This window comes from Ambystoma mexicanum, chromosome 5p, assembly GCF_040938575.1.
Source record: "Ambystoma mexicanum isolate Mex_15411 chromosome 5p, UKY_AmexF1_1, whole genome shotgun sequence".
NCBI lineage: Eukaryota > Metazoa > Chordata > Amphibia > Caudata > Ambystomatidae > Ambystoma > Ambystoma mexicanum.
Genome location: NC_090930.1, coordinates 126,137,564 through 126,150,016, shown reverse-complemented (window position 1 = coordinate 126,150,016; position 12,453 = coordinate 126,137,564).

Here is a 12,453-nt window from a genome sequence, read left to right as displayed (position 1 = left end):
AAACGCTGGCTACCATGGTTGAAAAGAATAGACAGCCTAGTTCCTAGTCTCCCTTCCTTATTCCTTAGTTGGAACACATGCACCTATTTGGAAAGGATGGTCTTTTAGGTAACATTGACAACCTCAGTGTGATAGAGCTTCGAGAGACTTGGTTAACAGAACCTTTAAAAATGGATGGGTAGAACACGCCATCAATACTGAGCACTCAGGGCCCAAGGAGACGCCCTAAAGGTGGCTTGGTCTTGGGAGTTAAGAAACCACTGGGTTTGGTAGAAATCTCAAGAACTTCGCCAAACGTTCGAACTGGCAGAGATTTATATGTTATGTTATGTTATGTTATTTTGCACTTATATAGCGCCTTATATACCATTGGTATGGTCTGAAGGCGCTGGTAGGTTGAACGCCCTTGGGAACCGAAGTTCTTGTCAGTAGAGGGAGGAGAGAGGATCCAAAAGGTGCGAGTGCGCATCTGGTATGTGTGCAGCTGGTGCGAAAATTCCTGTGGAAGCTGCTTCATAGCGGTAGGTGTGGTGGCTGAGAGGTCAGGAGTATGTGTTCGAATCTGGCAGGAATTATCCAGACCGAGAGTGGCAGCGTAAGGCCTGAGGAGAACGCCTGGCTGGGGTGCGAGACCAGCAGTGATTACAATAGAGTGATGTGGAGTGAGCGGCGTCAGATGTTGATATGAGAACAGTTATACCGAATGGTGTCATAGTATCTCTGTGTTCTAGTTGGATGGTGGTGTAAGGAGAGAGTAAGCGTGGGGTGTGATATGAGGTATGATCTTTTAAAGGATCAATGCATTCTAGGTATAATATGGACGTCATGCAGTTAAGCAATTTGTGCGTTCTGCACATTCGTCGGCCCTCCACACGTCCTCTCGCTACAACACGTCCTCTCGCTACAACACGTCCTCTCGCAGCACACGTCCTCTCGCAGCACACACGTCCTCGCTCCACACACGTCCTCGCTCCACACACGTCCTCGCTCCACACACGTCTTCGCTCCACACAAGTCTTCGCTCCACACACGTCTTCGCTCCACACACGTCTTCGCTCCACACACGTCTTCGCTCCACACACGTCTTCGCTCCACACACGTCTTCACTCGCTACACCCGGCCGCCCTCCACACCCGGCCGCCCTCCACACCCGGCCGCCCTCCACACCCGGCCGCCCTCAACACTCATGGGCCCTCAACACTCATGGGCCCTCAACACATTTATGGGCCCTCAACACGCATGCGCCTTCAACACACATGCGCCTTCAACACGCATTCGCCCTCAACAATCACCCGCCCTCAACAATCACCCGCCCTCAGCACTCACGCGCCCTCGGCACTCACCCGCCCTCGGCACTCACCCGCCCTCGGCACTCACCCGCCCTCGGCACTCACCCGCCCTCGGCACTCACCCGCCCTCGACACTCACCCGCCCTCGACACACATCCGCCCTCGACACACATCCGCCCTCGACACACATCCGCCCTCGACACACATCCGCCCTCGACACACATCCGCCCTCGACACACATCCGCTCTCCACGGTCATCCTCACTATATGCTCGTTCGCTTGTATACGATCGTCTGGCCACGCGTTCACCTAGTCTATACGTTTGTTGGTTCAGTAAAATTAATTTTATACGCCCTCATCAGTTCTACGTGCTCCTTCGTTCTGTTTGCTTCTCTGTATTTGCGTTCACATTAGCTTTTACATACTGCTATGTGCATTTCATCGGTTCAGATCTCCTTAGTTTCACATTGATTTATTCGTAATATCCGCTTCCCTGTATTTGATCTACTTTAGTCGTTTATTGATAGGTCGGTGTGATGGTGCTAGTTTGGAAGCCGGTTGGTTTCAGGGGAAGAGCCAGGTTTTCAGTAGTTTGCGGAAGGACGTTAAGTCCTCAGTTAGGCGGATGTGGGGTGGGAGCGAGTTCCACAGGGTTGGAGCTTGGGCTGAGAATGATGTTCCGCCTATCCTGATTGAGTTTGTTTTAGGAATTGTTAGGAGGCCGGCTGAGCTTGATCTTAGGGTGCGAGAGGGATGATATGGTATTAGTTTTTCTTGAAGATATTGAGGTCCAGTTTTATGCAGTGCTCGATGGGTGAGGCATAAGGTTTTGAAAGCCACCCTACGGGCTACTGGAAGCCAGTGCAGTGTCTTGAGGGCTGGGGATACGTGGTCTCTTGGACCTAGCGCAAGTAGCATTTTGGCCGCCGCGTTTTGTGCTCTTTGGAGTTTATTCAGCTGGTAGGCATGGATTCCGAGGTATAGGGGGTTTCCATAGTCCAGTCTGGATATAACGATTGATTGGACGGCAGAGACTCTGTTCGGAAATGAGAGGTATGGAAAGATGCGCCTGAGGGTTTTAAGGTGGTAGTGGCAGGACTTTGAGACATTGTTGACTTGGCGCGAGAGTGTTAGGCCGGAGTCTAGGGTGCATCCAAGATTTTTCACTGTGTTGGAGGGTGTCGGTGAGTTGCCCATGGCGGGTGGCCAGGGAAGAGGGTGCGGAAGAAGATCGGAGTTGCCGCACACCATGATTTCTGTTTTGGCGGGGTTTAGCAGGAGGTGGCTTTGGGTCATCCAGCGGTCAATGTTAAGGAGGCAGGCTGCCAGGTCGGGTCGGGAGTTGGGTTTCGAGTTCAGGAATTTTAAGATTAGTTGGGTGTCGTCGGCGTAGTTGTAACATATGATGTTGTGTGAGCGAATTATTGGCGGGAGGGTGATCAGGTAGAGATTGAACAGCAGGGCAGATAGACATGCTCCTTGAGGGACTCCCGTGTCGACAGGTCGAGCTTGGGAGGTAAAGCCGGAGAGTGTAGTTATTTGGTGCCTGTCTTTGAGGAAAGAGACTATCCATTTAAGAGCGGTTCCACGGATTCCTAGGGAGTGGAGGCGGTCTAGGAGGATTGAGTGATTAATCGTGTCAAAGGCAGCGGATAGGTCAAGGAGGATTAGTGATGCGCATCCTGCGGCGTCTGCTGTCATTTTGAGGTCGTCCCAGATCGACACTAGGGTGGTTTCGGTTCCGTGACGTGATCTGAAACCTGATTGAGCAGGGTCTAGGAGGTTATTGGCTTCAACAAAGGCATTTAGTTGGGAGTAGACGGTTCGGTCAATGAGTTTGGCAAGGAACCTGGTGTTTGAGATTGGGCGGTAGTTTTTGACCTCGAGAGGGTCGAGCGAAGATTTTTTTATTAGAGGTTTGACGTATACCATTTTGAATGCCTCGGGAAATATACCGGAAGAAAGGGAGTCGTTTATGATAGATCTTGCGTGCTCCCCTGCGCAGGTGGAGGCAAAAATTCCTTTAAGAGTTTTGGCTGGGCAAGGGTCTAGTGGTGATCCAGATGGTTTGCGGGCAGATAGAAGTTTGAGAAATTGCTCTGGTGATAATGGACTAAAGGATTCGAGCGTTGGTTGCGTTGAGGTCGCAGGTGAGGGGCTGGCCGGTGCGGGCGGCGGAGTGTCAATTGGTTGTAGGAGAGCCAATTTGGTGTTTAGAGTTTTAGTCCTTTCAATAGCCGTGGTGTAAAAATGGAGGGAGAGTGAATCACACAGTGATTGTGACGGGGTCGGGATGTTGTGTTACAAGCTGGATTGGTGAATTCGGAGATGATTTTGTGGAGTTCTTTGCTTGGGTTTTTGGAGTTTAGGATTCGGGTGTTGTAGTGGGCTTTTTTTGCTTTCCGGATTTCGGCCTTGTACTGATACAATTGTCTGGCCAAAGTGGTCTTGCTCTCTTGGGTTTTCTCTTTCCGCCATTTGCGTTCAAGGTATTTGTAATGCCGTTTAGTGGTTTTTAACTCAGGAGTGAACCATCTGGGAAAAGGGCCAAGGCGGGATGATGGTTTGCACAGGGGAGTGAGTCGTGTCAGAGATGCATTGAGCCATGAGTCAAAGGCTTCAGGCGTTAGATGGTTGTGGGGACGGTAGGTAGGTGGTCGAGACTGGAGGAGTGCCTCGGCTAGGTCTGGGGTGATTTTTAGTTTTTTCCAGCACTTGCGTAGGTTCGGAGGCTGAGATGTGCGTATGGGAAGGGGTCTGGGAGAGTGGATGGTGAACGAGAGAATAAAATGATCGGACCAGATGATAGGGGTGGGGGGCTTTAGGTGAATCAGGGTATTGGAGCTAAAGATGGCATCGAGAGTGTGTCCTTTAAAGTGAGTTGGGCCGTTTATGTGGGGTTGGAGGTTAATTGCATCTAGACCGTCGACAAGGGCGTGGGTCATAGGGTTGGTGGGGTTGTCGAGCCATATGTTGAAGTCTCCAAGGAGGGTGAGGTTGGGATGATTGATTTGGAGGGAGGCGATGGAGTCACAAAGGTTGTTTGCGAAATGTCTATCGTAGCCAGGAGGCCTGTAGATTATTAGGAAGCTGTGTGAGAGCGACGGGGAGAGGGATAGTTTAACGAGGAGCGATTCACAGGATGGAATAGATGTTTGGTTGTCCATGATTGTGGCACGGAAGTGAGATTTGAAGACGAATGCTATCCCCCCTCCTCTGGACGGACGGTTCAGTGGGATGAGGCAATAGTCAGGTGGAAAGGCTTCATTGGCGATTGGGCCGAAGTCATCAGAGAACCAGGTTTCAGTGATGAAGACTAGGTCTGGTTTGACAGAGGTGAGGAAGTCAAAGATGCAGTGTCTGTTTTTAGCTACAGATCGCGCGTTAAAAAGGATACAGTTTACATCTGCGGGCAGGGTTGGGTTTGGTGCTTGGGTGGGGGGGCGGAGAGGCTGGAGGGAAGGGGTTAAGGTTGGTGAAAAGTGGGCGAGCAGAGAAGTATTTAGGCTTCGGGCGTGGTTGGGTGGTTGCTTGTGATAGGTTGATCGGGTTCGGGGTGGGGGATTTGAGGAAGGGGAGTGGGCGGTTAGGAGTTTCAGTTGCAGTCGAGGAGAAATCGAGGGAGAGGGGTTTCAGGAAAGGAGAGGCCACGGGGGAAGGAGGAGAGTGTGGGAGAGAGGTGCAGGGTCGAGATAGGGGAGGCGAGGAGAGCTGAGAGGTTGTGGGGGACCAGGCACGATTCCTCTTTAGTTTCTTTGCTGCAACTGGTGTGTGAGAGAGGGTAGGGGGGTCAGAGGGGGAGAGGGAAGCGGCTTCGGTTCTTGCTAGTGCAAGGCGTGCAGTTTTTAGGGATGGGAAATGGTGCGGTCGGCCGGTGAAAGTGGTAGGGGTATGGGGGCATGGAGGGGGTTTGGCGATTGGAGGATCGGGTGTGTTAGATATGATAGTAAGGAGGGCGGGAGTGGGCACAGTGGTCACTGCTGGCAGGTCGGCGGTGGGGTTCAGGGGATGCGTGGTCTTAGGGTGGGTTGCTCGCCATCCTGCACCCCTGGCTTGGTGTTTGGAGAGGGTGGTGGCAAGGATTGCGGACGAGGGTGGGCTGATAAGGGAAGTGGGGGGCGGAAGGGAAGGCAGATCGGAGAATGGAGGTGGTCCACGGGAGGCGTTTCTGACAGGAGTGGGGGGAGTGACTGCACTCATGATCGGTGCGAGCTTTGGGTTGATTTAGGAGGGTTTCTGATTGTAGTTCAAGGGTTTATGATTAACGCTTTTTAGGGAGACTTTCGGGTTCAACTGGTCTACGACTTATTTGGTGCTTTCTGGATACAATTGGGAATACTTCTAATGCAACTTTTCTTAGAGAGCTGTTGGGGGCAGCTTCTAGATATAATTGGGATCACTTCAAATTCAACTTTTTCGGAGAGGCTATTGGGCGCAACTTCTAAGTGCAGACGAGTACACTTCTAATTTCCACTTATCATAGAGGCTAATGGGCGCAGTTTATAAATGCAGTTTGGAACACTTTTAGATGCAGTTAGGAACACTTCTAATTCAACTTTTCCCAGAGAGGCTATTGGGGACAACTTTTAAATGCAATTGGGAGAAACTTCAGGGTGCAATTAGGAACACTTCTAATTCAACTTTTCTCAGAGAGGCTATTGGGCGCAGTTTCAAGATGCGATTGCGAGAAACATCTAGGTGCAGTTAGGGCCTTCTAATATAACTTTCTTAGAGAGGCTATTGGGTGCAACTTCTAAAAGCAATCGTGTACACTTCTAAATTCAACTTTTCTTAGAGAGGTTATTGGGCGCAGTTTCCAAATGTAATTGAGAGCACTCATAAATTCAACTTTTCTCAGAGAGGCTATTGGGCGCAACTTCTAAATGAAATCATGTACACTTCTAAGTTGAACTTTTCTTAGAGAGGTTATTGTGCGCAGCTTCAAGATTGCTTCTAAAAGCAATCGTGTACGCTTCTAAATTCAGCAATTCTCAGAGAGGCTACTGGGCGCAACTTCTAAATGCAATCATGTACACATCAGATTCAACTTTTCTCGGGGAGGCTATTGGGCGCAGTTTCAAAATGCAATCATGTACACATCAGATTCAACTTTTCTCAGGGAGGCTATTGGGCGCAGTTTCTGAGTGCAATTGAGAACACTTCTCATTCAACCTTCACAGGGCGTCCATTGGGCGCAGCTTCAAAATGTAATCATGTACACATCAGATTCAACTTTCTCAGAGAGGCCACTGGGCGCAGCCTCCGAGTGCAATTGGGAACACTTCTCATTCAACTTTCACAGGGAGGCTATTGGGTGCAGCTTCAGAATGCAATCATATACACATCAGATTCAACTTTTCTCAGAGAGGTTATTGGGCGCAGTTTCTGAATGCAATTGGGAACACTTCTAATTCAACTTTTCATAGGGTGGCTATTGGGCGCAGCTTCGAAATGCAATCATTTACACATCAGATTCAACTTTTCTCAGAGAGGCTATTGGGCGCAGTCTCCGAATGCAATTGGGAACACTTCCAATTCAACTTTTCTCAGGGAGGCTATTGGGCGCAGCTTCGAAATGCAATCATTTACACATCAGATTCAACTTTTCTCAGAGAGGCTATTAGGCGCAGTTTCTGAATGCAATTGGGAACACTTCTAATTCGACTTTTCTAAGGGAGGCTATTGGGCGCAGTTTCTGAGTGCAATTGGGAACACTTCTAATTCAGCTTTTCTCAGGGAGGCTATTGGGCGCAGCTTCGAAATGCAATCATTTACACATCAGATTCAACTTTTCTCAGGGAGGCTATTGGGCGCAGCTTCGAAATGCAATCATTTACACATCAGATTCAACTTTTCTCAGAGAGGCTACTGGGCGCAGTTTCTGAATGCAATTGGGAACACTTCTTATTCAGCTTTTCTCAGAGAGGCTATTGGGCGCAACTTCAAAATGCAATCATGAACTCATCAAATTCAACTTTCCTCAGAGAGGCTATTGGGCGTGGTTTCAATGCAATTCTAGATTCGACTTTCATTGTTGGTGCCTTGTTATATCAGTGGTAGTGTAGTATGGCGTGAAGTAGTTGCTTCAGTCCCCACTATATTAGGATATTGAGTATTCAATGAGGGGCTATTGGGCACACTTCTAGATTCAACTTTCAATGAGAGGCTACTGGGTGCACTACTAAATTCAATTTTCGATGAGAGGCTATTGGGCACACTTCTAAATTCAACATTCACATGTATAGGACAGAGTTTCCAAATGGAATTTATTAGAGATATGGGGTTCTAGGTTAAGTGGTAGTGTAGTATGGCGTGAAGTAGTTGCTTCAGTCCCCATTATATTAGGATATTGAGCATTCAATGAGGGGCTATTGGGCACACTTCTAGATTCAACTTTCAATGAGAGGCTACTGGGTGCACTACTAAATTCAATTTTCGATGAGAGGCTATTGGGCACACTTCTAAATTCAACATTCACATGTATAGGACAGAGTTTCCAAATGGAATTTATTAGAGATATGGGGTTCTAGGTTAAGTGGTAGGGTAGTATGGCGAGAAGTACTTGCTTCTGTCCCCGTCCTTGCCACACTTACTTATTGTTGGCTTCTTGCTTCTCCTGCGGATACCTGCAGATACGAAGTGGAGCCGTCACTGTAGGAGCCGTCCTTTGCTTGAGGTCCTTAGCTGATGGGCTGCCAGGCAGAGGGCTGCCTTGGGAGGACTAGCAATGAGACGGGAGCTTCTCGTCTGCCCCAATCAGGTCAAAGGAGGAAACAGTCGGGCCTATCACGGGTGGGTGTAGGGCGAACGAGGGACTGGCACGGAAATGATATGGTCTGGGAGGGGGAGGGTTGCGGGGAGGGAGTGGGAGACAAAGGGGTCTACCTCAGGGGCCGGGGGACCAAGGATGCCACCAGGACAGGTGGAAGAATTGTGATTAAAGCAGCCGCACTCACCGGGCTCCGATGGACGAAAGGAGCCGGTGCAGGCACGCGAGTCACTACACTCGCTCTGCAAGGCTGGATGGACCAATGGGAGGGGGTGGGCGGGCACGGGAGGCGCGAGGTCCGGGGAATCAGGAAGTGGGTGAGGGGAGGGAGTGGGAGACAAAGGGGGCTACCTCAGGGGCCGGGGGACCAAGGATGCCACCAGGACAGGTGGAAGAATTGTGATTAAAGCAGCCGCACTCACCGGGCTCCGATGGACGAAAGGAGCCGGTGCAGGCACGCGAGTCACTACACTCGCTCTGCAAGGCTGGATGGACCAATGGGAGGGGGTGGGCGGGCACGGGAGGCGGGAGGTCCGGGAATCAGGAAGTGGGTGAGGGGAGGGAGTGGGAGACAAAGGGGTCTACCTCAGGGGCCGGGGGACCAAGGATGCCACCAGGACAGGTGGAAGAATTGTGATTAAAGCAGCCGCACTCACCGGGCTCCGATGGACGAAAGGAGCCGGTGCAGGCACGCGAGTCACTACACTCGCTCTGCAAGGCTGGATGGACCAATGGGAGGGGGTGGGCGGGCACGGGAGGCGGGAGGTCCGGGGAATCAGGAAGTGGGTGAGGGGAGGGAGTGGGAGACAAAGGGGGCTACCTCAGGGGCCGGGGGACCAAGGATGCCACCAGGACAGGTGGAAGAATTGTGATTAAAGCAGCCGCACTCACCGGGCTCCGATGGACGAAAGGAGCCGGTGCAAGCACGCGAGTCACTACACTCGCTCTGCAAGGCTGGATGGACCAATGGGAGGGGGTGGGCGGGCACGGGAGGCGGGAGGTCCGGGGAATCAGGAAGTGGGTGAGGGGAGGGAGTGGGAGACAAAGGGGGCTACCTCAGGGGCCGGGGGACCAAGAATGCCACCAGGACAGGTGGAAGAATTGTGATTAAAGCAGCCGCACTCACCGGGCTCCGATGGACGAAAGGAGCCGGTGCAGGCACGCGAGTCACTACACTCGCTCTGCAAGGCTGGATGGACCAATGGGAGGGGGTGGGCGGGCACGGGAGGCGGGAGGTCCGGGGAATCAGGAAGTGGGTGAGGGGAGGGAGTGGGAGACAAAGGGGGCTACCTCAGGGGCCGGGGGACCAAGGATGCCACCAGGACAGGTGGAAGAATTGTGATTAAAGCAGCCGCACTCACCGGGCTCCGATGGACGAAAGGAGCCGGTGCAGGCACGCGAGTCACTACACTCGCTCTGCAAGGCTGGATGGACCAATGGGAGGGGGTGGGCGGGCACGGGAGGCGGGAGGTCCGGGGAATCAGGAAGTGGGTGAGGGGAGGGAGTGGGAGACAAAGGGGGCTACCTCAGGGGCCGGGGGACCAAGGATGCCACCAGGACAGGTGGAAGAATTGTGATTAAAGCAGCCGCACTCACCGGGCTCCGATGGACGAAAGGAGCCGGTGCAGGCACGCGAGTCACTACACTCGCTCTGCAAGGCTGGATGGACCAATGGGAGGGGGTGGGCGGGCACGGGAGGCGGGAGGTCCGGGGAATCAGGAAGTGGGTGAGGGGAGGGAGTGGGAGACAAAGGGGGCTACCTCAGGGGCCGGGGGACCAAGGATGCCACCAGGACAGGTGGAAGAATTGTGATTAAAGCAGCCGCACTCACCGGGCTCCGATGGACGAAAGGAACCGGTGCAGGCACGCGAGTCACTACACTCGCTCTGCAAGGCTGGATGGACCAATGGGAGGGGGTGGGCGGGCACGGGAGGCCCGGGGAATCAGGAAGTGGGTGAGGGGAGGGAGTGGGAGACAAAGGGGGCTACCTCAGGGGCCGGGGGACCAAGGATGCCACCAGGACAGGTGGAAGAATTGTGATTAAAGCAGCCGCACTCACCGGGCTCCGATGGACGAAAGGAGGGTGGAGGGTTAGGCCCTTGGTTTGCACACTAGGCACACAGACCATTTTCAACTTGGTGATCAAGTCGTGGATGCTTTTTCGCTTCCTGTTTTCTCATGCATCCTTAACTCTAAGGAGAAAGGTCATGATACGCTACAGTATGAACTTCGGGAAGTAAGATCAATGTTAAAGGAGCAAAGTACTAAAAAAGCCCTTCCTGGAGGGCTTTACAATGGCATATGGTAGACCACAGAATAATGTATAGGTAGTTAAATCGCCCCTCTTAGTTACTACTAGGGCTCTACCGAGAAGTGATGTGTGCCCTTTGCTCGTTACCAGGGATTGCCAAGTGGCTGCGGGGCATTTCTTGGATGAGGGGAATGTTGTGGCTGTGGGAGATCTGCTGTTTTGTTCAATTGCTGAAGATGGGCATGTGGAACTAAATGGCTCAATTATAAATGTTTCCTCATGCTCACCCACCATGTTGGACCCTGTGAGGCCTATTACAGCGATAAACCAGAAACCTGAGGTTTTTGCAAAGACGTTTTAAAAAAATGTAAGTCGAAAAACCAGAAGAATATCCCAAAACCAGGCTCGGAAGTGTCCCGTAAGTTATTATGAATACTGTAGACCCAGACTAGCAAATCTAGGACAGCACAAGAGGTGGATGCATCTATAATGAAAGCAGAAGTTGCAAATTCTGACTTAAGATAGTACAGCAAAGGGGAGTTTGTGGTCACGTGGCTTCTAGCCAGGGGGCTCTAACCGTAGGAAATGTCTAACTATAGAGTTGAAAAGTACATTGCATTTAAGCATCACAACACCCATTCGGATTTTATTGAAGGAGACATGGCCACTATAGTGGTTCCCACCTCAGACCATCTAAAAGGGGTGATGAGGGGGCAAAATGGTGTGCGTAGGTAAAGCCTATGTCTGACACGACACTGTTGGCGGGCGACGGCTGTATCCTGCCTAGTGCCAACTGCCCCAGATTTTATCCCAGCAGTGCTGAAGGCTACGTTGGAGGAGAGAGTGTTCCCAGTCTCCATAGCTTTAGAAGTAAGAAGAAAAAAAGTTATTGGCCCAGGAGCTGGAATTTTAGGCATTGTTACAAAAAGTCACCAAAGCATCTCAGGGTGTTGCAAAGCGGCCATTTAGATTGCCGAAATTGGGCAATAACCAGGTACAGGACATGGTGGGTCTCAGTGCATGAAGGGGGCTTAGTGAGTAGTGATGGGTTTCAAATCTATTTAGAGGAATGTTTTAATTTGAGTGGTATTTCCCCCTCAGAATAGGCAATATATCTTAGAAATTCCGCGACTGAAACAGATAACGTCCTAGATTTGGTCACCAAAATTAGCTGCATTATAGAAATGCATTCACAGCGAGAGAAGAAGTTGAGAGCAAGACTTTAAACATACTTATCAAATTCATGATCAACGCAAATATCCAGTTATTGGCCTACAACTCCCCAAGTCTCTTGTGGGTACACAAAAATCTCCTTCCTCCCCCAGCCCCAAATTCACTTAAGAGTTTCAGGGTAAGTAAAACGTTCTACAGATAGAACAAAGTCAGTAGACTACTGCATGTGTGGGGAAAAAGAAGGCACGTCTGTCTTACCCCCCTGATTCAGATACAACAGCAAACACCAGAGAAGACCAATGGAGACCTAGATGAAGGGAAACCAGTGGTCATATGAAGAACCAGAAGCTGCAAGAAAACACGCAGCAAAGCAGGAAGACCCAATGTTAGTCAAAGGGAAACACAGTAGGTAATCGCTTTCAAAGAATCTTGATCCCAGCCCAAAGGGACACCCAAGGGTAAGTATCTGAAATGATGCCCCCAACCCAGGACTCAGAGGTAAGTACTTACAATAGCAACTTGGACAAAAACAGCTCAAACATGTTAGGCAGAATTGCATGCAGTACCCTGTGGGATCAACACATAGAATTAGGACTACAGGTGTAAGCAAATCCAACCTTTCGTATAAGTCTGAACTACAGTTTTTGGTAGCGCGCTGAGCAGCCAGGCTCATCTCAAGAGGGAATGTGAGCAGTAAAATAAGTTACACAGAGGTCTCACAAACACAGTGGTTCAAGTAGGCACTAACACTTGAGGGTTCTTGGTAAAACTTATTAATTACACAATCATTTAGAAAACATTCACTAGGAGACAACTTAATATTCACAAATATACTTCAGTTCCATACCAATACGTTTCTAAGTAAATAAGACTACCCTGAAATAGGAGCAAAACGACACTTCAGTTACTTTAAATGGAAGGAAAAAGGCACAAGTTAATAAAATAGATCACAAATCCTTTCTTAGGCAGTG